The 24769-nt window shown below is 41.7% G+C and overlaps 1 long non-coding RNA gene and 1 pseudogene across 1 annotated transcript in view; one reads left to right on the forward strand and one right to left on the reverse strand.

The window, feature by feature from the left end:
* The window catches only part of LOC140708634 (signal-regulatory protein gamma-like), a 55397-nt pseudogene extending 48852 nt beyond the window's left edge, over positions 1 to 6545 (reverse strand).
* Positions 6546 to 9794: 3249 nt separating this feature from the next.
* Positions 9795 to 24769, forward strand: part of LOC103215742 (uncharacterized) — a 58076-nt gene continuing 43101 nt past the window's right edge. The window contains exon 1 of the long non-coding RNA XR_490286.3: positions 9795 to 10060. This is a non-coding gene — a long non-coding RNA (uncharacterized lncRNA). The remainder of the gene's footprint in view (positions 10061 to 24769) is intronic.

Raw genomic sequence — 24769 nt, forward strand, 5'->3', positions numbered from 1 at the left:
GCCTTGTGCCTTGGCAAGTCACTCAATCTTTCGGTTCCCTCATCTGTGGAGGCCAAAGACTGGGTCAGATGAGAAGAGACAAGTTGTGGAGAAGGCACACAAGTGTTGCAGACTTTACCCACCATTTTCAGGCCATGGGTGCCTGGGTGAATAGTATGATGCTTCAGGCCTTAACTTAACTGATCTGTAGAAGGGTGTGACATCAGATCATGAAAATGAGCACCCACCACCACACACGATTGTTGCTCAATGGATGGAAGGTGTTACTATTGACTTATTGTCACACACTGGGGGACGAAGGAGGCCCACACTGTACTCACCATGCATAGACATCTCAGTGCCTGATGCAGACTTCAACTCTACGTCACACAGTAGTAGGTGCCAGCGTTGGCTTTTGCAGTGCTAGTGATGCACATGGAAAAGTCTGTATTGTTTCCCTTCGTGATGTCTGAAATGCAAGCTATCCAGGGTAAGTGGCCTCCTTTTGAACTGTAGATTAGTTCCTGCCCTGTTTCAGTTCCTTTGAACAATCTGTGGGCAACTGGGAGGTGACAGAGTGGTCGAACCTCCAGCTGTGACCGACACTGACTTCTCAGGCTGAATCATCTGCAGCTCCTCCTCACCTGCCACTCCTGGAGGGAAACACAAAACAGTCATTTATTCATCCTTATGTGGTGGTTATGTTTTCTAAAGTGTTTATCAATGACTTTCATTGACCGAGTACACCCGAGGAGTGGGCCTTGAGCCCAGCATACTGCATGTATTATCTCATTTAACCCTCACAACAAGCCTGTGACATGAGACTGTATTACAAGTGAGGACACTGTGGCACAGTGAGGTCCAGTTTAATGGTGGAGTATGAGGTTGAGGACCTCAGTAGAACTCCTGAACCGTCCTTGGAAATTTCATGCTTTGCCAAATATTTATGTCTCTACTTTCTGGCCAAATGGAGTGTTGCTTTTTCTGAATCATTCCATTGGGTGGGGTGATGTGACTTCTTTACACCACTGAGTTCTGAGCAGAACTGATGGGTGTAATTTGTGGTCTGTGCATTTAACGGCAAGAGCCTCTGTGGATCAACTGCTCCCTTCCACAAAGACCCACAGGGCTCTGATGGAAGCTACTTCCTCGATTTGGATTCCTGAGTGACTATGAAAGACAGAACTCTCAACACACAATGGCTTAAATAAGAAATAAAACATTTTTTAAGGCCTGAAATATTTTATCCATAGCATAATCACATTACATTAGTTTCCTAATGATGCTGTGACAAATTACTACTAAATTTATGTACTACAACAATAGAAATGTATTATTGTATACTTCTGGGGGTCACAAGTACAAAATTGGAATTGTTGAGCTATAACCAAGAAAAAAGAAAAGAACTCAAATACGCAAAGGTGGAGAATAAAACTTTGGTTTCCTGGAGTAGGGTTGGGGAAGGTTATGGAGAGATGTATTTTGAAAGATACAAAATTGCAGATAGGATGAAAAACTCTACAGATGTCATGTACAACATGAAGACCCTAGTTAATAATATAGAATTGTTCTCACAATTTTTACTAAAAGATAAGATTTTAGATGCACTTGGCATACACACAAAACAAGGCAACTATTTGAGATGATGGTTATGTTCACTTGCTTGACTATAACAGTACCTCTCTCTATATATATCTCAAAGCACTTTTAAATATATACAATCTAAACAGGTGTCAGCAGAGATAATAGTTTTGGGTCTCTGTCTCTTACCTGTCCAGTTCTAGAGGTTGTTCACAGTCCTTTTCTCACAGTTTCATCTTTCCATCACTCCAACCTCTTGCTTTCATTATCACATGTCTTTCTTTAATTCTTGCTCTCCTGCCTCCTACTTACAAGGACTCTTGTAATATATTGGTCCCATCCTGATACTAGACCAAGACTTTAAAACAACTGTCTTAAAATGCTCAAAGGGAGCTGGGTGCAGTGGCTCATGCCTGTAGTCCCAGCATTTTGGGAGGCTGAGGTGGGTGGATTGCCTGAGGTCAGGAGTTCAAGACCAGCCTGGCCAATGTAGTGAAACCCCATCTCTACTAAAAACACAAAAAATTAGCTGGGCATTGTGGCAGGTGCCTGTAATGCCAGCTACTAAGGAGGTTGAGGCAGGAGAATCACTTGGACCCGGGAGGCAGAGGTTGCAGTGAGCCAAGATCATACCATTGCATTCCAGCCTGGGCAACAAGAGCAAGATTCCATCTCAAAAATGCTCAAATAGCTAAAGGAAAACATGGACAAAATCTAAAGGAAATTAGGATAAGATATATTAACAAAATGAGAACATCAGCCAAGAGATAAAAAATATTTAAAAAGAACCAAACAGAAGTATAAGAACTGAAAGTCATGATAATGAAACATTCACTAGAGGAGTTTCATAATAGATTTTAGTAGGAGGAAGAAAGAATCAGAAAACTTGAAATGAAATTATTGAGTCTCCAAGATAGAAAGACAAAAAAGAATAAAGAAAAAGGAACAGAACCTGAGGGACTTATGGGATACCACTAAGTGGATGAACATACACATTATGAGAATAACAGAAGAGGAAGAGACACAGAGAGGAAGAAGATGGTTATTTGAAGAAATAATATCCCAAGTCCTCCCAAAGTTGATTAAATATGTGAATCTACAAATATAAGATTCTGAACAAATGCCAGGTAAGATAAACTCAGAGATCCACACTAAGATATATTATAATCCAACTATTGAAAGCTAAAATGAAACAAAGAGTCTTGAAAGCAGCAAGAGAGAAGCCATTCCTCACATACAAGAGATCCTCAGTAAGATTGTTGGCTGAGTTCTTATCAGAAGCATTGGAGGCCAGAGGCAGTGGGATGTTATGTTTAAAGTTCTGAAAGGAAAAAAAAAAGCCATCAACTAAGATTTCTATACCTGATAAGACCATCATTCAAAAATACGGGATAAATTAAGATATTCATGGATATACAAAAGCTGACAGAGTTCATCTCCTCTAGACCTGCCCTACAAGAAATCTTAAAGGGAGTCCTTTAGGTTGAAATGAAAGGATGCAATATAATACCTCAAAGTTGTCTAAAGAAATAAATATTTTTGGTTGTGGTGTACAATTTTAGAACTCCATATTTTTCTCATGCCTTGATGTCCCCACAAATAGGGTGTGAGCACCCTGCCCAGGCAACGAAATGCCAATGTGATAAGGTTGGTCCCTGCCACTAGTTCTTGCCCTCCCCTACTGTAACCTAGTGATATTCAAACACATCAGTGAAATTTCCTCATGCCATTTGCTTGTGTACTTTACTGTGACTCCTAATAAAGGCATTTTCCCAGGGGTCCACCCAGTCTCATCTCCCCACCTGCTAAGTTGAGCCCTTTCTCTAGGAGCTCCTTCTAAATGGTTCCCTGTGTGGCATGTCATGCTTCACCTTCTAGGAACGATGAGTAAAATAAATCATTTAATTTTATATGCCTCTCGGAGTATGATTTCTGCAACTGTGTTGGAATGATCCCCAAAGATCCCACCAGTGAGTGATACTTACTCCACCATTTACAACACAACTGGTGATGAGAATGGATCATTTAAAATGGGTAGAAAGTTCTCAGGAAATGTTTTTCTTAACTGCTGCTGGCTCACTAATTTGCTATCCCAATTGGCTCTACCAATAGAGAGGGCTTTATATCCTGCTGGCAAGATGTGCACTACTTTGTGCTTCTGCCAAACTCTCCATCCTATAGTGTAGATCCTGTCCCAATATCAGTAACACACCCCAGGATACCACTTCCTATCCATGATTCCAGCAAAAGGGAGATAATTAAACTATCATTGCCAGGGATCTGAAGTCACTGGGCCATGTGGATTGGCTACTTCTCAGTGTACTTCGGAGTGATTTTGATTTGAAGAAGAACTCCTGCTGATAGAATGGAGATCTTGTTTGGTGATGAGTGCATATTACTCTGTTCCAGCCTCAGTAATAAAGACAAGTTGAGGGGTCCGGTGGGCTACAGCTTGGGTGGGTGGCGCTGTCCCCACTGTTCAATGTGTTGTTGAATTACAGCAACACAGATGCTTCTCAGCTTGTGATGAGGTTATGTCCCAGTAAACCCATCCTAAATTGAAAATATTGTGAGTCAAAAATGCATTTAACATACCTAACCTACTGAACATCATAGCTTAGCCTAGCCTATCTTAAACATGCTCAAAACTTAAATTAGCCTAGAGTTGGGCAAAATCATTGACATAAAGACTACTTGATAAAAAAAATTATTGGATATCTCCTGTAATTTATTGAATACTGTACTGAAAGTGAAAGAATGGTTGTATGTGTACCTTAAGTATGGTTTCTGCTGAATGTATCACTTGCACACCATTGGAAAGTAAAGACTTAGAAATTGAACCATTGTAAGTCAGGGATCACTCATAATTTCCTCTCTTCTTTCTTGGTGTTAGGCAGCCCTCCTTTCTCAGAGAGTCCTCCATAGCACCTTATAAACTCTGTGCTTCCAGGGCTGGTGAGAACTTCTCTGTTTCATCCCCTGCTGCTATTGCTTTCATCTCCCAACTCCATTGGATATCTCAGATCTCATCCACAGAGATAGGTGGCTCAATGTTTTTAAAAAGTAGAGAAAAGACAGAAGGGGCACTTTCATCTCACTCCCCCAAGACACTTGGTTTCTTGGATCATTTGAGATTATAAATCATGATAGGAAGCCACTCAGGACTACCAGGGGCTTCTCAGTAAACATTCAAAGAGAGAGGGGAAATCTGTATCCACTCATAGATGCAAGCCATTCTAAAGGATTTTACATCCTGGGCAACATGGCAAAACTCTGTCTCTCCAAAAAAAAAAAAAAAAAAAAAAAAAAAAAAAAAATCAACCAACCAAGTGTGGTAGAGCATGCCTGTAGTCCCAGCTACTTAGGAGGCTGAGGTGGGAGGATCGCTAGAGCCTGGGAGGAGGAAGCTGCAGGGAGCCATGATCGTACCACTGCACTCCAGCCTGGGTGACAGAGCGAGATCCTATCTCCAAAAAAAAAAAAAATATATATATATATATAAAACACACATATGCATATATATATACACACACATATACATATATATATAAAATAAATAAATAAAGGATTTTGCTGAAGAGAACAGAAAAGGGAGGGGGATGAACTGATTATACTGGAGTCATCAGGGCCATCTCAGGGAGAGGCTACTGCCTAGGGAGGCCATCCTCTTCCTGCTTTTCCTCTTATCAACCGGAGACAGAAATAAAGACATAGCTTCCAGAGGCAATAATCCCAAAATAGGAAAAAAAAAAAAAAAGAAGAAGAAGGAAAGGAATACATTAACACTTACGTGCTGAGCAAGAGTTAGGTTTAGAAAACATAATGCTACCCTTAGATTACATACTGATTTAAAAACAATACACAGCAGGAAAAAGTAAAAGATAATTAAATAAATTCTGGGTACATCTATATTGTAATATAAATTGCGCAAAATCCTTTTAATCCGAGGAATGCGATGCCCCTTTCAATGTGAAAGCAGTCATGTCCCACTTCCCTCCTTCAGCTAAGTAATCATCTCTTGAGGCTGCTTGCCATGTGGACTCTAGACTAACTGATGCCCCAAGTAGCTACAAAATAATGTAACAATGCCATATGTGGACACCACAAGTCATACTCTATAGTTAAATAATGTATAAAGGTTACTAATCGATGTTATTTTTGTAAAGCAATGAGAATTCCTGAGAAAAACTTGTAATCATCCCCTCCCCTGGTTTGTCCTTTTTCCTTAAAAGCTCGAGTCTGTTCTTTATTCTCCAAAGTGACTTGGAGGTGTTTCCTGGGTTACAGTCTTCAAATTTGGCCCAAATAGACCTTCTACTTATATTAATTTTACCTAAGTTTCTTCTTTTAGTTAGATATATCTGTTATAGTCAGCAGGATTCAGAGTGACCTCCCAACCCTGAACACACTGCCTTCCATTTTGGGCTCAGTGCTTGGTACCAGCATTAACGCAGTATGTTCCTCACTCTCCATAGGCTTCACAGGGTGCAAAAGGGTGTGTCCTCCTGAATTCAGATCTCCCTTTCTTTTTAAGTGAGGTTTTGCCATTATTTGGGCTGTTCTCTCCAACTGTCTCTTTTCAGAATGGAGGTTTTGATCTCTGTCTATGGGCAGGAGATTCTGGTTTCAGGAATAAAACAAAAGATAACTGTCTCTTCTGCTGCTATTTCACAGCAGGTGTTCCAGGTCACAGCATTGGCAGTCTTGCACAAGTAGTTTCATTTCTTTTGGCCTAAAATTACACAGCATGCTGTTAAAATTGTAGCTGTTTTCTATTGCATGAAATTCAGACTTGTATTTTCATTTGTGACCAATTCCTGTTTGTTCACAACCAAAAGAAACATGAGGATGAGTTCAATTCTCCAGAAGAGAATTGCATAAACAGTTGTTACACGCAAGAGAGGGATTCATGACTCACTGGTGACACTTTGTGGAGTGATGCTCACAAAGCAACACACTTCGACCTGATACATTGTCCTAGCCATAGCCACTTTTGAAAAGGAAATTCTAAAATTAAGGAAAACTGCTGGACAAAACTGAGCTTTCCTTTAAGGGGCAACCATCCTTAGGAAGACCAGCTGCATTTGTGTATAATATATATTGTGTTAGTCTGTTCTCACACTGCCATAAAGAAATACCTGAGACTGGGTAATTTATAATGAAAAGAGGTTTGGTTAGCTGGGTGTGGTGGCTCATGCCTGTGGTCCCAGCACTTTGGGAGGCAGAGGTAGGGGGACCACCTGAGATCAGGAGTTCAAGACCAGCCTGACCAACATGGTGAAACCTCATCTCTACTAAAAATACAAAATTAGCTGGGCATGGTGTGGTGCTGTGCCTGTAATCTCAGCTACATGGGAGGCTGAGGCAGGAGAATTGCTTGAACCTGGGAGACATATTGCAGTGAGCTGAGATCACACCTTTGCACTCCAGCCTGGGCAAACAAGAGCAAAACTCCGTCTTAAAAAAAAAAAAAGAGGGCATGACAGTATTTGTTTCCAGGGAGACCTTAAGGAAGCTTTTATTCTTGGCAGAAGGCAAAGCAGAGGCAGGCATCTTACATGGCAAGAGAAGGATCAAGAGCGGTGGGGTAGGTACTACAAGCTTTTAAACAACCAGCTCTCAGGAGAACTCACTACCACCAAGATATCAAAAGGGATGGCACTAAGCCATTCATGAGAATTCCACCTCCATGATCCAATCACCTCACACCAGGCTCTACCTCCAACCGTGGGGATTACAATTCAACATGGATTTAAGGACATGGATCCAAACCATATCACATATAGTTTTCCATCTTGCAAATGGCTAGGTAAATGTACTCATGTGACTTGAGGTGACCCCAAAACATGTTGGCCAAAATGGAGGTCCTTTTAAATTTTTAAATTCATGTATCTGTGTACACAATTGGAAAAAACAGTTTTCGTAACTAAATTGAATGGGATACCTACTTTCTGTTCATCTTAATTGAAATCTGATAATAAGATATTTGAAAGTAAGTTTAAATGCTAGTTCTCCTCGAACTCCTCCAGAAAATTCTTTACATGCTCAAACTGACTCTTCAACTTTGCTACAAGATTTACAAAAGTCACTCTAGCCTTCCTCAGGCCTTTCTCAGTCTATTGGAGATGTAAATTTAACCATGTCTTTGAAATATTAACATCCAAAGAATTAGATAAGCAGCATTCCAACTAACATCGGATTTGAAAAAGAGTTAAAGTTTAGACCCACCACCAAATTCCTTTTCTCAGTGGATAAATTTAGGTCAGGAAAGAAACATTTGAAAGAATTAATTTGAATTCTTTGTTTTGGATTATTTGTATGACTCTTCACATTTAGGGGTATCCATTTCTAATCCTTTCTACCCACATGAGCATCTTCTGATTTCCTGTTTTACCACTGTCTGTTTGTGTTTTTTGTTTTTTGTTTTTTGTTTTTTTTCAGACAGATTTTCACTCTTGTTGCCCAGGCTGGAGAGCAGTGGCGTGATCTCGGCTCACTGCAACCTCCACCTCCCACGTTCGAGCGATTCTCCTGCCTCAGCCTCCCGAGTAGCGGGGATTACAGGCACATACCACCACGCCCAGCTAATTTTTGTATTTTTAGTAGAGATGGGATTTCACCATGTTGGCCAGGCTGGTCTTGAACTCCTGACCTTAGGTGATCCACCCGCCTTGGCCTCCCAAACTGCTGGGATTACAGGTGTGAGCCACCGTGCCCAGCCACCACTGTCTCTCTTAATCTTCTGTGTGGCCTTTGTGTATGGTGGTCAGCTAAGAAATTGAGACCCTAGAGAATATGGTCAGATAGATTTGTGTTGCACTACCTTGAGGCTAGTGACACTCTCCTTTCTTTGAGCTGTTCTTGGAAGAGATCTGGATCTTGAATGGCTGCAAATATTTTTGTTCCACTTTGGAGATCTTGGATAAATCAATAAAAGGCATTTGGGGTTTGGTCTGTGCATTGGTTTTGAGTCATCTGTTCAGGTATAACTTTGATTTAAAACTTGGGTTTATATTTAGAATATGATAAGAACTTTTGGTTTGTTTAGCCTTCTCTCTAGCTAATAAAAACACATGCTCAAAAAGAAAGTAAACAATCAAGCAAATTTCAAAGACAAACAGCTTTAAATAGTGATTACCCTAGAACTCTAATAAACAATCATGTCCCACTCCCAAAACTCCTTCTTAATGTAAATTTCAGAAAGAAGAAGAAAAGAAACAGGAATGTTTACTGTTTGCCCAGCTAAAGTCAGATAAAACAATTTTTAACAGCTCTATAGTGAGAAGTTGAATTATTAATAATTAAAAGCTGATATTTAGGATATATATTTTGAGACCTCTGTTCACCCTGTAAAAGCTTCTCAGTAGACTGTATTTCTCTCTTCTTAAGCCCCTGCTAACTATATGTGCTCTCTCTACCTACTTCTCTTCTTATTGACATGATTTTTGCTATGGATGAAGTAAAATTTCATTGGCCTTTTGGAAAAGAGGATCTCCTAAATTGGCTCCTCTAAAACTTGTTCTATTTCTTCTCGCTTCTGCTCCTTCTTTCTTTCACCATCTCTAATACCATCTGAAGAAATACAGAGGAGACTTCTAGCAGCCCTGAGACCCCTTGAGGAACCTAGAAGGAGGTGCCACAACCCCCGTTTTGAACGTTTTTTGTCTTCCTTGTGATGTTCCCCAAGAGTCATGGGTAGGTTTGTCTCAGATCTAAAGCTCTGCTGTCTTTGACTTTGAGTTCCTTGAGCTCTGTGGCTAGTGTGAGAGAGAATTTGACCCTGGTGTGTGTGACGGCTGGCAAGTCACGGGTGAGAGCTGCAGATTTGGAAGTAGCTGACAGCATGTGCAAGGTATGGTTATTCCTGCAGGAAGCTATTTGTTTCTTTGTGTGTTTAGAAGAGACAGGCACAGTTTAAACACTTGGAGGCTAAGGAAATGCTTATCAACAAGGGCTAAGATTCCTCTGAGGGATGAGATGTCTTAATTTAATTTAATTTAATAATTGTCTTAATTTAATACTTAATTTAGGAGAGCTAAATAATTAAATATGAGGTCAAAGTACATAAGAAAGCGGCAGTCTTTTATTGCAAATATGCACACACTCTCAGGTGAGGTTCTCGGTCCACAAGTAGGAGGGGCCGAAGAAGTCACTCGGCTCCTGCCGGCAGCGGACTTTTATGCATTGGTACTGGAAGCGGGAGGGCAGTGGGCGGGATAAGGGCGTGATAGGGGCGTTTCCATAGGCGTGGCCCGGTAAGTTTCGATCTCTTCGGATTGACGTCACCTGGCGCATGCTCGGTTGATCTGCATCTTCCCGGGCGCGGGCTGCATTTTCCCGCGGGAAAGTTGGTGAGGAAGAACCCGGAAGCAACGTAGATTGTGCCTTCTTGTTCACCTTCCTCCATCTTGTCCTTTCTCCCTCACCCAAACACTGACCACAGAGGAGGCTAATTGGTGTTGGGTCTCCCACCAGCTTCAGGGAACCTCCTTGCAATAAGGTATGTTGTGGAAGTGTTCAGCAGGCCAGTGCTACGGTATTTTCCTCTTTGTGGGGACCCGGGATTCAGTGTAAAAGTGAGATCCATGATTTTTAAAGATCTAGATGCTCTGCCCTCCAGCCGTGCCTGCTTTTCACGCATTCAAGTATTAGGTGCTGAAAACTGCAAATGCTTTCTTGGCCCCATTTGTTAATGGACTTGGCCCTAAGCTCAGTGATCTAGGTTTTAAAAAAAGGGAAACTGGCGTTTCATCCCTAATATAATACTTTCTGGCATTTGGCTGTTTTGAAAGGGTTTCTGATTGTTTCCTCATAAAATCCTGTAGTGAGTTCCCATGGTTTTGTTTCCTTGGCATGCATTCATTCTTAAGCTCCCTCTAAATAACACACCCAAATTCCTCTTTGAAAATGTTTAAATTCTCTCTCTGCTTTGAGATGTAAATTGGATACCACAGACTTGGTAAGGGTTTTGGCCATGTGGGAAAGACAAACTTTAATTTATAGAGGCACAATTTAATCCAACTGTCCATTTAAATTAGTGGGTTTTAGCTAAAACTGTAAACTCAAGGCTAAATATCTTTATTTGTATCTGTCTGTATTTTTATGTGTACATGTGTACATGTATGTGTTTGTGTGTTGTCTACATGACACCCACTTCACTTAAATGAATGATCATAAATTAAGTAAGCTCAAATATTTTTAAAGTTCATATGACTTTAGTAATTTCTGGTAAATAAAATTAATTTTAATATTGTTGGTGAAGTAAAATTAAAATGCCTTCAGAATTATCGGTGTTAAATATAATTCAGAATTTTTTTGCATGGCCCATTGGTGAGACAGATTTTCATAGTTAGATCTGATTGAAAACTGAACTTATACTGTCTCTCCTAGATGTTTTAATGTCATAAAATTGTTGCCTCTGTGACACCTTTATACTTATTTAACTTCTCTGTGGCCTTATGTCTTTGGTATTGAGCCCATAAATTCCAGGGTCAAGAAAAGTGGTCATGGTGAGATCTAGGGACATAGGTGTGTTTCCATCGCTGGGGCCCCATCCTTCCTGCCCCAGCTGTGCCTTTTGGCAGTTCTGGGAGGGGTCCAATCCTTCAGGCATTGCCTTCACAACTCTGTCCTCTCTCCTGGGCTCTGCATCTTGTATATAACAATTAAATAAAGAAATATTTTGATCAAAAGAGAGAAATGAGAAAGTAAAGAAACTTTTAAATTTTTTTTTATTTTTAGTTCTGGGGTACATGTGCAGGTTTGTTACATAGGTAAACGTGTGCCATGGTGGTTTGCTGCACCTATCAACCCATCACCTAGGTATTAAGCCCAGCATGCATTCGCTGTTTTTACTAATGTTCTCTCTCCCCAGGCCCCACCCCCATCAGGCCCCAGTGTGTGGTGTTCTCCTCCCTGTGTCCATGTGTTCCCATTGTTCAGCTCCCACTTATAAGTGGGAACATGCAGTGTTTGGTTTTCTGTTCCTGCGTTAGTTTCCTGAGGATAATAGCTTCCAGCTTCATTCATGTCCCTGCAAAGGACATGATCTCATTACTTTTTATGGCTGCATAGTATTCCATAGTGTATATGTACCACATTTTATCAAATCTATCATTGATGGGCATTTGGGTTGATTCCATGTCTTTGCTATTGTGAATAGTGCTGCAGTGAACATACATGTGCATGTATCTTTGTAACAGAATGATTTATATTCCTTTGGGTATATACTTTGTAATGGGATTGCTGGGTCAAATGGTATTTCTGGCTCTAGATCTTTGAGGAATCACCACACCATCTTCAACAATGGTTGAACTAATTTACATTCCCACCAACAGTGTAAAAGCGTTCTTATTTCTTTGCAACCTTGCCAGCATCTGTTTTTTTCTTGACTTTTTAATAGTGGCTATTCTGACTGGCATGAGATAGTATCTCATTATAGTTTTAATTTGCATTTCTCTAATGATCAATGATGTTAAGCTTTTTAAATGTTTGTTGGCTGCATGAATGTCTTCTTTTGAGAAGTGTCTGTTCATGTTACAAATAAACCATTTATCTGAGTAATGTGAGTCCCCTTTAAAGCATCATGCTCAGAGAGGCATTAGAATGAGACAGCAATCATATCCCACTTGCCTGCCTGAGCTAAGTGATCCTCTCTTGAAGCTGCTTCTCAGGTGTACTCTAGACTAACTGACACCCCACATAGCTATAAATTAATCTAACATGTCTCACACAAACACCATAACTCCTATCCTACAGTTCAACCATATATATCCAATAGCCAATAACTAATTAATGTTATTCTGTAAGCAATGAGAGTACCTGAAAAATGTAATCACCCCTTCTCCTAATTCATTCTTTTTTCTTTAAAAGCTCAAGTCTGTCCTTTGTAGACCAGAGCACTTCCCAAGGTAACATGGAAGTGTACCATGGCTTGCATTCCTCAAATTAGGCCCCAATAAACTTGTTTTGGTACAGTGAAGCTCTCTCTGCTCCATGTGCAGACAGATTTCCAGGCATTTGCCTGGTTCAGCAGCCTGAACTGCCCAATTCTCCCTAGACATAGATGGTGCAGTGAAGCTGTTTGTGCTCCACAGGCAGACAGATCTCCAGGCATTTGGAGCACTCACTTGCATGGTTCAGCTGTCTCAATTGCTCCACCCCTCTTGTGCAGAGACCCTGTTTGCTACACTCCCAGGCAGATCTCCAGGAAATCAGAGCATTGACTTGCCTGCTGTAACAGCCTGAGTTACCCCACACCTCTTGTTCAGAACTCTTAGTGCAGGGGAGCCCTCTCTGCTCTGTACCCAGGAAGATCTCTAGACATTTGGAGAATCCACTTTCCTGGATTAAAATGGACCCTTGAATCATCAGGGAGGGCTGCTTAGAGAGGTGGCATGGGTAGAAGTTCAGCTAGTGCCACTACCCATCCCTGTGCAGAGATCTTGGGACTAAGGAGGTTTCCCAGCTCCACATGTAGGCACACCTCTGGGCACTTGGGAGCTGCACACTGGATTCTCTCTTGGTACTAGTGCTGGGGCCTGCTACTGGGAGACAAGAAGGCAACCTGCCCAGTCAGGCCCCATGCTTCATGGCCCCTAACCGCCTGGGGTTGAGCAGGGAGCTCAGAACATTGTGCATTCCACAAATCAGCCCATTGCCTATGGCAACATGAAGGTTTCTGCCAGTAAACAAAGATCAAGAGTATACCCACCACTTTGGGTAACAAAGATCAAGAGTATACCTGGCCACAAGCCCAGAGATGATGCTTATAAGTTAAATAGCCCAGCCCAATATAAAATCTGCCAGAAGAAATGCATAGGGCTCTAGAAGCAAAACCAAAAGATCCTATCCAGCATTCTCTATAGTTACAACTCCTGGGGTGGGGAAGGGGCAAGGAAAAAAGGAAAGGAAAAGACGAAATATATATTATAGGGAAAGAAAGAAAAACGAAAATCTTACCCACCTTAAAATATTTACAAAAGTCAGAAAGGCCAGAGTCTCCAGATAAGAATGAACCAGCACAAGAATTCTGGCACCATGAAAAATCTGAATATAGTAACATGTCGGCACCGCTGCCAGTGCAGATGTGCACATGGATGTCAGTGGGCCTCCCCACCAGCGAGATAAAAGGGGAAAAAAAACCCATCCAAAGGACAGCAACTTCAAAACCCATCCAGAGGACAGCAGTTTCAAAGACTGAAGGAGCGTCAGCTCACAAAGATGAGAAAGAACCAGCACAAGAATTCTGGCAATGCAAAGAGCCAGAGTGCCTTCTTACCTTCAGAAAATTGTACTAGGTTCCCAGAAATGATTCTTAACCAGGCTGAAATAGTTGAAATAACAGAAATAGAATTCAGAATATGGATGGCAACAAAAATAACTGACATTCAGGAGAAAGTTGAAATTCAATCCAAAGATTCTAAGACATACAATAAAATGAAACATGAGATGAAAGATAAAAAGTCCATCATAAGAAAGAATGAATCTGATCTCATAGAGCCAAAAAACTCACTTCAAGAATTTCAGACTATAATCGCAAGTATTAATAGCAGAATCAAGCAAGCTGAGGAAAGAATCTCAGAGCTTGAAAACTGCCTCTGTGGAATAACTCAGTCAGACAAATATAAAGAATAAATAATAAGGAAGACAGAATAAAACTGAGAAATATGGGATTACATGAATACACCAACTCTATGACTCATTGGCATCCCTGAATGAGAAGGAGAGAAACCAAGCAACTGGGAAAAAATATTTCAAGATATCATCTATGAAAATTTGCTCAACCTTGCTTGAGAGGCCAACATTTAAATTTAGGAAATGCGGAAAACCCCTGTGAGATACTACATAGAAAAGAGCATCCCCAAGACACATAGTCATCAGATTCTCCAAGGTCAAAATGAAAGATAAAATGTTAGAGGCAGCTAGAAAGGAGGAGAAAGTTGCCTACAAAGAGAAGCTCATTTGTCCATTAGCAGAAGCCCTGTAAACCAGAAGAGATTGGGGCTATATTTAGCATTCTTAAAAAAAAGAATTTTCAACAAGAATTTCATATCCAGCCAAACTTAGCTTCATAAGAGGAGAAATAAGATTCTTTTCAGGAAAACCAATGCTAAGGGAATTTGTTACCACCAGACCTGCCTTACAAGAGGTCCTGAAGAGGGTGCTAAACATAAAAAGGAAATACTATTAGCAGCCACTGCAAAGTACATAGTACAATGACATTATAAAGTAACCACACAAACAAGTCAGCATAATAACCAGCTAAAAGCATGATGACAGGATCAAATCCACACATATCAATACTAACCTTAATTACTAAATGCGCTAAATCCCCCAATTAAAAGGCACAGAGTGGAAAGCTGGATAAAGAAGCAAAACTCAATGATATGCTGTCTTAAGAGACTCATTCCACATGCAATGACACATATAGGCTTAAAGTAAAGGGATGGAGAAAGATCTACCATGCAAACAGAAAACAAAAGAGCAAAGACTGGTATTTTCATATCAGATAAAACAAGCTTTAAACCAATGACAGTAAAAAAAAAAAAAATCCAAAGAAGGTCAATAAAGGTTTCCATTCAACAAGAACACTTAGCTAAATATATATACAACCAACATTGGAGCACCCAGATTCATAAAACAAGTACTTCTAGACTGACAAAAAGACTCAGATAGCCGCACAACAGCAGTGGTAGCTCAAATTCTGGATTTGAACTCAGCATTTGACTAGTTGGACCTAATAGACATCTACAGAATACTCCACCCATCAACTACAGAATACACATCCTTCTCATCTAAGCATGGAATATAATCCAAGATTGGCCATATGCTAGGCCATGCAGTAAGTCTAAATAAATTCAAAAAATCAAAATCATACCAACCATACTCTCTGACCACAGTAGAATAAAAACAGAAATTAATACCAAGAAGATGTCTCAAAACCACACAATTACATGGAAATTAAACAACTTACTCCTGAATGACTTTTGGGTAAACAACAAAATCAAGGTAGAAATAAAAAAATTATTAAATGGAATCAGAGAAACAATCTACCAAAATCTTTGGGATGCAGCAAAAGCAGTGTTAAGAGGAAGGTTTATGACACTAAATGCCTATATCGAAAAGTTAGAAAGATCTCAAAATAATGATCTAATGTCCCACTTACAGAAACTAGAAAAACAAGAAGAAACTAAACCCAAAGCTAGCAGAAGAAAAGAAATAACTAAAATCAAAGCAGAACTGAACAAAATTGAGACTCAAAAACCCATACAAAGAATCAGCAAACCCAAAAGTTGGTTCTTTTAGAGGATAGCTAAGACTAATGGAACACTAGCTAGACTAACAAAGAAAAACAGATAAGATCCAAATAAGCACAATCAGAAATGACAAAAGTGGCAACAGCCAATACCACAGAAATAAAAAAGATACTCACAGACTATTATGAACACTTCTATGCACACAAACTATATAGAGAAAGTAGATGTTCCTGGAAACACAGAATCTCTCAAGATTATATCAAAAAGAAATTGAAACACCAAACATCAATATCAATTTCCAAAATTGAATCAATAATTAAAAAAAAAAAATCTACCAACCAACAAAAGCCCTGGACAAGATGAATTCTACCAGACATACAAAGAAGAACTTGTACCAATTCTACTGAAACTATTCCAGAAAATCGAATAAGGGGAATTCCTCCCAAATTCGTTCTGTGAAGCCAGCATCTCCCTCACACCAAAACCTGGCAAAGACACACACAAACACACACACGCACCAAACAAACAAAACAAAACAAAACAAAAAAAAAAACAAACAAAAAACCACAGGCTAATATCCCTGATGAACATAGGCTCGAAAATCCTCAACAAAACACTTGTAAATTGAATTCAACAGCACATCAAATGGTTAATTCACTGTGATCAAGTAGGCTTTATTCCTGGGATGCAAGGTTGGGTCAACATCAGAAAATCAATAAATGTGATCCACCACATAAACAGAATTAAAAACAATTTTTTTTTTAATTCTGAAAAAGCTTTTGTTTTGAAAAAGCTTTTGATAAAATCTGACATCCCTTCATGATAATAATCCCAAAGAAACTAGGCATCAAAAGAATACACCTCAAAATAATGAGAGCCATCTATGACAAACCCACAGCCAGTATCATAGTAAATGGGCAAAAACTGGCAGTGTTTCCTTTGAGAACTGGAGCAAGAAAAGGATGAGGATGCCCACTTTCACCACTCCTATTCAACATAGTACTGGAATTCCTGGTCAGACCAATCAAGCAAGAGTAGGAAGTAAAAGACATCAAAATAGGAAAAAAAGAAATCAAACTCTCTCTCTTTGCAAATAATATGATTCTATACATGGAAAACCCTCAAGACTCTGCCAAAAAGTTCCTGGAGCTGATAAACAACTTCAGCAAAATTTCTGAATATAAAATCAATGTACAAAAAGCAGTAGCATTTCTATACACCAACAATATCCAACACAATCCCATTCACAATAACCACACACAGAAAATACCTAGGAATACATCTAACCAAGGAGGTGAAAGATCTCTAAGAGGAGAACTGTGAAATAATGCTGAAAGAAATCACAGATGATGAAAACAAATAAAAAACACTCCATGCTCATGTATTGGAAGAATCAATATTATTAAAATGGCTATACTACCCAAAGCAATCTACAGATTCAAACTACTGATGTCATTTTTCACAGAATAGAACTACCAGTGTTCCCTAGCATCTTGATAAGATACTTGTGATATTGTGAAATTTGTATTTAGTTTTGGTCTCAATTTCTTTTCCCTGTAGCTGCCATGAGAAGTCCAAATAAAAACAGGAGCAGAAAACAGCAAATTAGAATTATCTTTCTCTTTTCTGAGTAATCCCCTCAGGAAACAAGTTTGGTGAATTGGCTTTCAAAATACAAACAGGAGCACAGGCATCCTCCCCCAACCCAGAGAGTCTATTTACAAAAGCATTTTTGAAAGGAGGAGGAAAAATTCCTCAAGGACATCTTGGTGTGTGGTGTGTCAAGGCAGGAAGGGTTGTGCAGCTAAAAAGTGATTTCCTGGGATTATGGTGCCTGTTTAGACACAAATATGTTTTAAGACTGGAAGGTTGGAGCCAGGCGCAGTGGTTCACACCTGTAATTCCAGCACTTTGGGAGGCCAAGGTGGGTGGATCACCTGAGGTTAGGTGTTTGAGACCAGCTCGGCCAACATGGTGAAACCCTGTCTCTACTAAAAATACAAAAATTAGCCGGGTATGGTGGTGCATGCCTGTAATCGCAGCTACTCAGGAGGCTGAGGCAGAAGAATCACTTGAACCCAGGAGTGGAGGTTGCAGTGAGCCGAGATTGTGCCACTGCACTCCAGCCTGGGCGACATAGCAAGACCCCATCTCAAAAAAAAAAAAAAAAAAAAAAAGACTGGAGGATTTCAACACTGAGGCTGGTATGTGGGCAGGACTTTGCCTGAGCTGCTGCTTTTCAGCACCCGATGCCTGCACCCTGGGAGTGGCCCTGGCCATGCCACTGGTGCCTCAAAAGAGTTGTACCCAGCGCACACAATTCTAAAGCACTTACCCCCAGAAATGCTGTTCTCAAGCCCAGCATCATGGGGGATCACCTGTACAAGGGGGGAAAAAAACTTTTCCTCTGTGACCTCAAGACATACAAATCAGGGGTTCTCAGTGCTGGCTGTATATTAGAATCTGCAGTCGTTAAAATTGTCAGATGCCTATGTCAGACCAATTAAAGCAGCATTTCTACAAGGTAGACTGGGTCTGGGAATTTTTTTTTTTTTTCTTTCAGTTTCTCAGGTGATTCTAACGAGAAGCCAGATGGAAAACTACTTAATCCCACAATAAACTCATTTATACTTCAGGCCTGTGGGAGAGCTGATTCACCTGAGGTCACATGGTTTCAGCATGACATAGCTCATGTTTCTTGAACATTTACTGCATGTCAGAGCTGTTCTAGCACATTATATAATTTAAATAATTCAGTCATTACCCCAGTCTGTGAGGTAGGTGTTATCAACAGATGAGGACATCAAGGCCCATGTGGGGGAATGCCTTGTCCCAGGTCACAGAGCCAGGAGGTGGCAGAGCTGGGATGTGGCCCAGGCAGTCAGGCTCCTGCCCATGCTCTTCTAACCACTGTTCTGTAGCTGCTCAGTAATAACCCTACACCAACACCATTTGGGACTTTGTGCGTATCCTTTCCAGTCCTCACAGAACCCAGAATAGTGGCCATGATCATCCCATTTCACACATGGGGAAACTGAGGACTCAAGGGCACCAAGGTTCTCCCAAGATCACATGACCTTGGGAAAACAACCTCATCATTTACTGAGGTCTATCCTCTCCCCAGGCTCACTGTGTTCTCATAAAATCCTGGAATGGTTAGTATAATTATCTACATTCTACATATGGGAAAACTGAGGCTCAGCAAAGGGAACTGGGCTGCCCAAGATCACACAGCCTTGAAATAACACCTTGATGTGGAGGCACCTACAATGTGCTATGTGATTTACACACAGGAACCCCAATTCTTTTCACTCTCCTAAAAGGAGTCCATGATTATCACCATTTTACAGATGAGAACTGAGGCTGAGACAAATGAAGGCCCTGTCTCCTCTTCCCCTACTGCATCCTATTGGGCATTTCCTGTGCCCTCAAAACTTTTTTATTTCCATCTACAGAGCAACCGCCTTGACATCTCAAGCCCCTGATTGACACCTCCCTTTTCCCTGTGATGCTCAGCACAGCTGTTTTTCCCCAACACCCTTCTGCCTTCCTTTCTTCTCATTCAAGTGATCATTTAGACTGATGGCATGAAAGAGGAGTGAGCACTCTACTAGGAGTCAGCAGATCTGAGTTACTCCTCAGCCCCTTACTAGCTGTCATTGTTTAGGCATGGGATGAACCATCTGGAAACTTCCATGCCTTTGTCTGTAATCTCTATGTATTAGTCCGTTTTCATGCTGCTGATAAAGACATACCTGAGACTGGGCAATTTACAAAAAGAAAGGTCTAATGGACCTAAAGAAAGAGTTCTATGTGGCTGGGGAGGCCTCACAATCATGGTGGAAGTCAGGGAGGAGCAAGTCACGTCTTACATGGATGGCAGCAGACAGAGAGAGAGTTGTGCAGGGAAACTCCCATTTTTAAAACCATCAGATCTTGTGAGACTTATTCACTATCACAAGAACAGCATGGGAAAACTTGCCCCCATGATTTAATTACCTCCCACTGGGTTCCTCCCATGAAACATGGGAATTGTGGGAGTTACATTCAAGATGAGGTTTGGGTGGGGACACAACCAAGCCATATAATTCCACCCTGGCCTCTACCTCATGTCCTCACATTTCAAAACCAATCATGTCTTCCCAACAGTCCCCCAAAATCTTAACTAATTTCAGCATTAACTCAAAAGTCCACAGTTTAAAGTCTCACCTGAGACAAGGCAAGTTCCTTCAGCCTATGAGCCTGTAAAATCAAAAGCAAGTTACTTACTTCCTAGATACAATGGGGTACAGGTCTTGGGTAAGTACAGTCATTACAAGTGGGAGAAATTGGCCAAAACAAAAGGGCTTACAGGCCCCATGCAAGTCTGAAATCCAACAGGGCAGTCAGATCTTTAAAGCTCCAAAATGATCTCCTTTGACTCCATATCTCTTATCTGGATCACGCCAATGCAAGAGGTGGGTTCTCATGGTTTTGGGCAGCTCTGCCCCTGTGGTTTTGCGGGGTACAACCTCCTTCCTGGATGCTTTCATGGGCTGGTGTTGAGCATCTGTGGCTTTTCAGGATGCATCGTGCAAGCTGTCAGTGGATCTACCATTCTGGGATCTGGAGAACATTGGCTCTCTTCTCACAACTCCACTAGGCAGCACCCCAGTGGGAACTCTGTGTGGGGGCTCCCACCCCACATTTCCCATCCACAATGCCCTAGAAGAGGTTCTCCGTGAGGGCCCTGCCCTGGCAGCAAACTTCTGCCTGGGCATCCAGGCATTCCCATGCATCCTCTGAAACCTAGGTGTAAGTTCCCAAACCTCAATTCTTGGCTTCTGTGCACCTGCAGGCTCTACACCATGTGGAAGCTCCCAAGGCTTGGGCTTGCACCCTCTGAAGCCATAGCCTGAGCTGTACTTTGTCCCCTTTCAGTCATGGCTGGAGTGGCTGGGATGCAGGGCACCAAGTCCCTAGACTGCACATAGAGAAGCTGCTGTGCCCACCCCTGTGACTCTGGGGTCAGCTCCATGACCTGAGAAGGGGTCAGGACTGGCAGCCTGTCTGGGAGCTGGGAAGGAAAGTTATGGTACCTGTTATGAGCTGAATGTGTCCCCCTAAAATGAATTTTGAACCCCCAAACCCCAGCACCACAGAATGTGACTGTATTTGGACACAGGGCCTTTAAGAAAGAATTAAGTTAAATAATATTGCTGGGGTGGGCATTAATCCGATATGAGTGGTGTTCCCATAAGAAGAGAAGATTAGGACACAGACACACACAGAGGGAAAACTGCGTGTTAAGACACAAGGAGGAGATGGCCTTCTACAAACCAAAGAGTGAGAACTCAGTAGAAACTAACCCAACCCTGGTGATACCTTCATCTTGGACTTCAGACACCAGAACTGTGAGGAAGCAAATGTCTGTCGTATTAGCCACCCTGTCTGTGGTACTTTGTTAAGGAAACCCTTACAAACAAATATAGGACTCAATAAAAAGAAAATGTGGAACTTCTACTTTTTTTTTTTTTTTTAAGACAGAGTCTTGCTCTGTTACCAGGCTGTAGTACAGTGGCACGATCTCAGCTCACTGCAACCTCCGCCTCCCAGGTTCAAGCGATTCTCCTGCTTCAGCCTCCCGAGTAGCTGGGACTACAGGTGTGTGCCACCATGCCTGGCTAATTTTTTTTTTTTTTTTTGTATTTTTAGTAGAGACGGGGTTTCACCATGTTGACCAGGCTGATCAAACTCCTAACCTCAGATGATCTGCCCGCCTTGGCCTCCCAAAGTGCTGGGATTACAGGAGCGAACCACCACACCCGGTGGAAAATGTGAACTTCTTAAAGAGGAAGTGGCCACAGAGAAATGGCTGGTAATATTAGATCACAGAGGAGGGAGGAGCAGTGGGGAACACGGACCAAAGCGAGAAGCACCCTTAGGGAGGATGGTGGCTGAACACCCCCAATTGCTCTCCTGCCCAACTGAAGCAGGCACCATTTCCGACTTCACATCTTCAGGGTGGTAAAGAGAGAGGGCTGGCCCTGGAGCCACATAAACCTGTTAGGCTATCTCTGAGCTCATTTTGTGGCCTTGGACAAGTCACTTTGCCTCCTGGAGACTTCAAGAGCCTTAGGTATTCAAATACTAATTTTTCTAAAAGTGTTTTGTTAACTGAAATATTATAAAAATGTAAGTAAATGTGGTAGTGTTGATTGGAGCATCCTGTGATTTGATGCCTCTGGTAGCCAGCTGCAGATCCACAGAGAAAGTGCTCAGCTCCCTGATCTTCTGCTCTCAAACAATACCCAGTCCTTGGCCTTCCTTAGCATCACTTGTGTTTGTCTGGAATCCCTGGAAGCCCAGAGGCAGGGCATGGTCCTTCAGGTAGGAAGAAAAAATTCTAGCCCAAGGCAGTGCTCACCTGTGAGTCTCAGCAGTAAATCCAGCAGCAGGAATGGAGCAGGGTTCGGGGGCCAGAAGGTGGGGAAAGGGGTCAGGAGACCTCAGCAGCCTGCTCTATCCAAATGCCTGTGCTGGGGAGATCCCCGACTCTGCTCTGTGGAGTGAAGACAAGTCCTGCTTCCCTCAATTCAAGAAGTGACTCTGATGGAGTGAGGCAGTAACCTGCTTCAGGATTGTGAAATAGAGACCAGGCACAGCAGACAGCTACAATGCAAGGAGCTACTCATGCTCCATTTTCAGGAGAATAAGACAGACTTAGCAGAAAAAATGCTTCCTTGCTGCCTGGGGCCTGTGCTCCCTCCAAATAGCCCCTATCTCCATCTTCAGATCACATTGAGGTCTTAGGCCAAGAAGGACGTGTGGTTATAAAATGTTTCATAAACTCCCAACCTCAAGACCAGAGGATCTGGTTCGCTTGTGGTCTCATTTTACACCAGCCTCAACCATGTCCTACTTAGCTGGAGGCAGGAGGAGGGTTCAGAGGACTTGCTCAGTGTTGAAGAAGAACCAGGTCTGCTCCTGAAATGGTTCCCTATTCCAAACTTTATATAACTGGCAAAACTTAACTCAAATTCAGTCTAATGTGGACCTTAGCGCTTTCATGTGCCTGCACCCAACAAAATGAATTATTTTCTGACTCTGTCACAAGAAGAAGTGGATTTAGATTAATAAGGATCTGCTTTGTGGAGTAAGGTGGGAATTATGGATTATGGAGAGGGAATGGGATTATAAGCGGGGGTTGAGGGGTAAAGAATATGGTGGGCAAGTTCCTGGGGCAGTCACATCAATTTTAATACTCTTCATTCTGTATACGGTGTACCTATTCCATTCACCACTGTGTTCGCATGGGAACTGGTGAGACAGGAAGACTAAATGCCCTGACCAAGAGAGTGTGCTAAGGAGCTGGGCAAGTCACTAGGCCAACCAAGGCTCAGTTGTGGTCTCTAAACTGGGGATAATAAGCCTTTCCCCGCTGTGTTTTAGTGGAGATTAAAGGAGATAATGATGATACCATGCCTGAAACCCAGTAGGTCATTACTGATACTCACTGTGCCAAGTGAGGAGAGGGAACTCAAATATTGATTTTGGCTGGATCCCTACTTCATGGTGCTAGTTGCTCACCAGTGGCTTTCTTTCAGCTTCCTGGGCCTTCTGAGACCCAGCTTATATGGTATCCTTGGACTACCCCTGCCACTCTGAGACCAATTGCTCCCCTTGGAATTGTCTGTACCCTGCTCCTTGTTAATCTATAGATGAATTCCTCCTTTTAAAGTTTCCAGCTCTATGACTTTCAGTAAGACACTTGACTTCTCTGAGCCTTATTTTAATTACATGTAAACAGAGGTTGTAACATGTATCTTATAGAGTTGGAATAATATAAACTATACAGACTGAGTGACTCATAATTAATTATATCAAAAAAACTGTGGTTATAATTATTTCGTGTCTGCAGGAAAAGGTCACTGTTTTCCCGTTACTGTTTTGCTTTCAAAATACCACCTTGTTAGGAAAAATGTTTCTCCTCCAGGGTCTATGACTAACAAAAGGTCTGTCTAGAAACTTCTCTGTCATGTGCTGGGTTTTGGGTCCTTAATCAGTTGTGAGTAATTTTCAAATGAAATTGTAAAAGTTGTATTTTCATCCAAATTTCTGTTTCAGTGTGGCAGATGTCAGTATGGTGGAATCTTCACCTCTTGCCCCACAACCACAGAAATAAAAATGAAAATGATCAAATTATAGGAATAAATGTCTAAGTACACTTAAAAACAAGAAACCAGTCTCTATATGACATGAAGGAATAGTAGCAGCTATCATTTATTGAAGATGGCCTGTGCTTTCCATACTGAATCAAGCACTGTAGATGTCAGTTACCTCATTAAATCATGGCTCTGACCCATGAAGGAAAATCTACCATTAACCTCCTTTTACAGGTCAGGAAACCCAAGGCACACAGAGAGTAATGGATTGCTCAACATCACTCAGCTTTTAGAATTAGAACACAGGCAGCCACACTCCACAGCCTTCACTTTTTATGTGTGTGTGTGTGTGTGTGTGTGTGTGTGTGAGAGAGAGATGGAGTCTCTCTCTGTCACCCAGGCTGGGGTTCAGTGGCATGATCTTGGCTCACTGCAACCTCTGCCTCTTGGGTTCAAGCAATTCTCCTGCTTCAGCCTCCCAAGTAGCTGGGATTCCAGGTGCCTGCTGCCATGCCCGGCTAATTTTTGTATTTTTAGTAGAGACGAGTTTTCGCCATGTTGGCCAGGCTGGTCTCAAACTCCTGATCTCAGGTGATCAGCCCACCTCAACCTCCCAAGGTGCTGGGATTACAGGCCTGAACCTCCGTGCCCAGTCCGCAACCTTCACTTTTAATGGTTGCATTAACACTTCTCATAGGATGGAAGAGACATCTATTAAGAAGAAAGCAGCAAAGGAGCCATAGTCTCATTTAGGAGCAGCCTCCACAGTGAGGGTGAGGCAGGTGCCATGCTCCACAAGGCCCTGTT

Source organism: Chlorocebus sabaeus, chromosome 2 (genome assembly GCF_047675955.1).
Source record: "Chlorocebus sabaeus isolate Y175 chromosome 2, mChlSab1.0.hap1, whole genome shotgun sequence".
Lineage (NCBI taxonomy): Eukaryota > Metazoa > Chordata > Mammalia > Primates > Cercopithecidae > Chlorocebus > Chlorocebus sabaeus.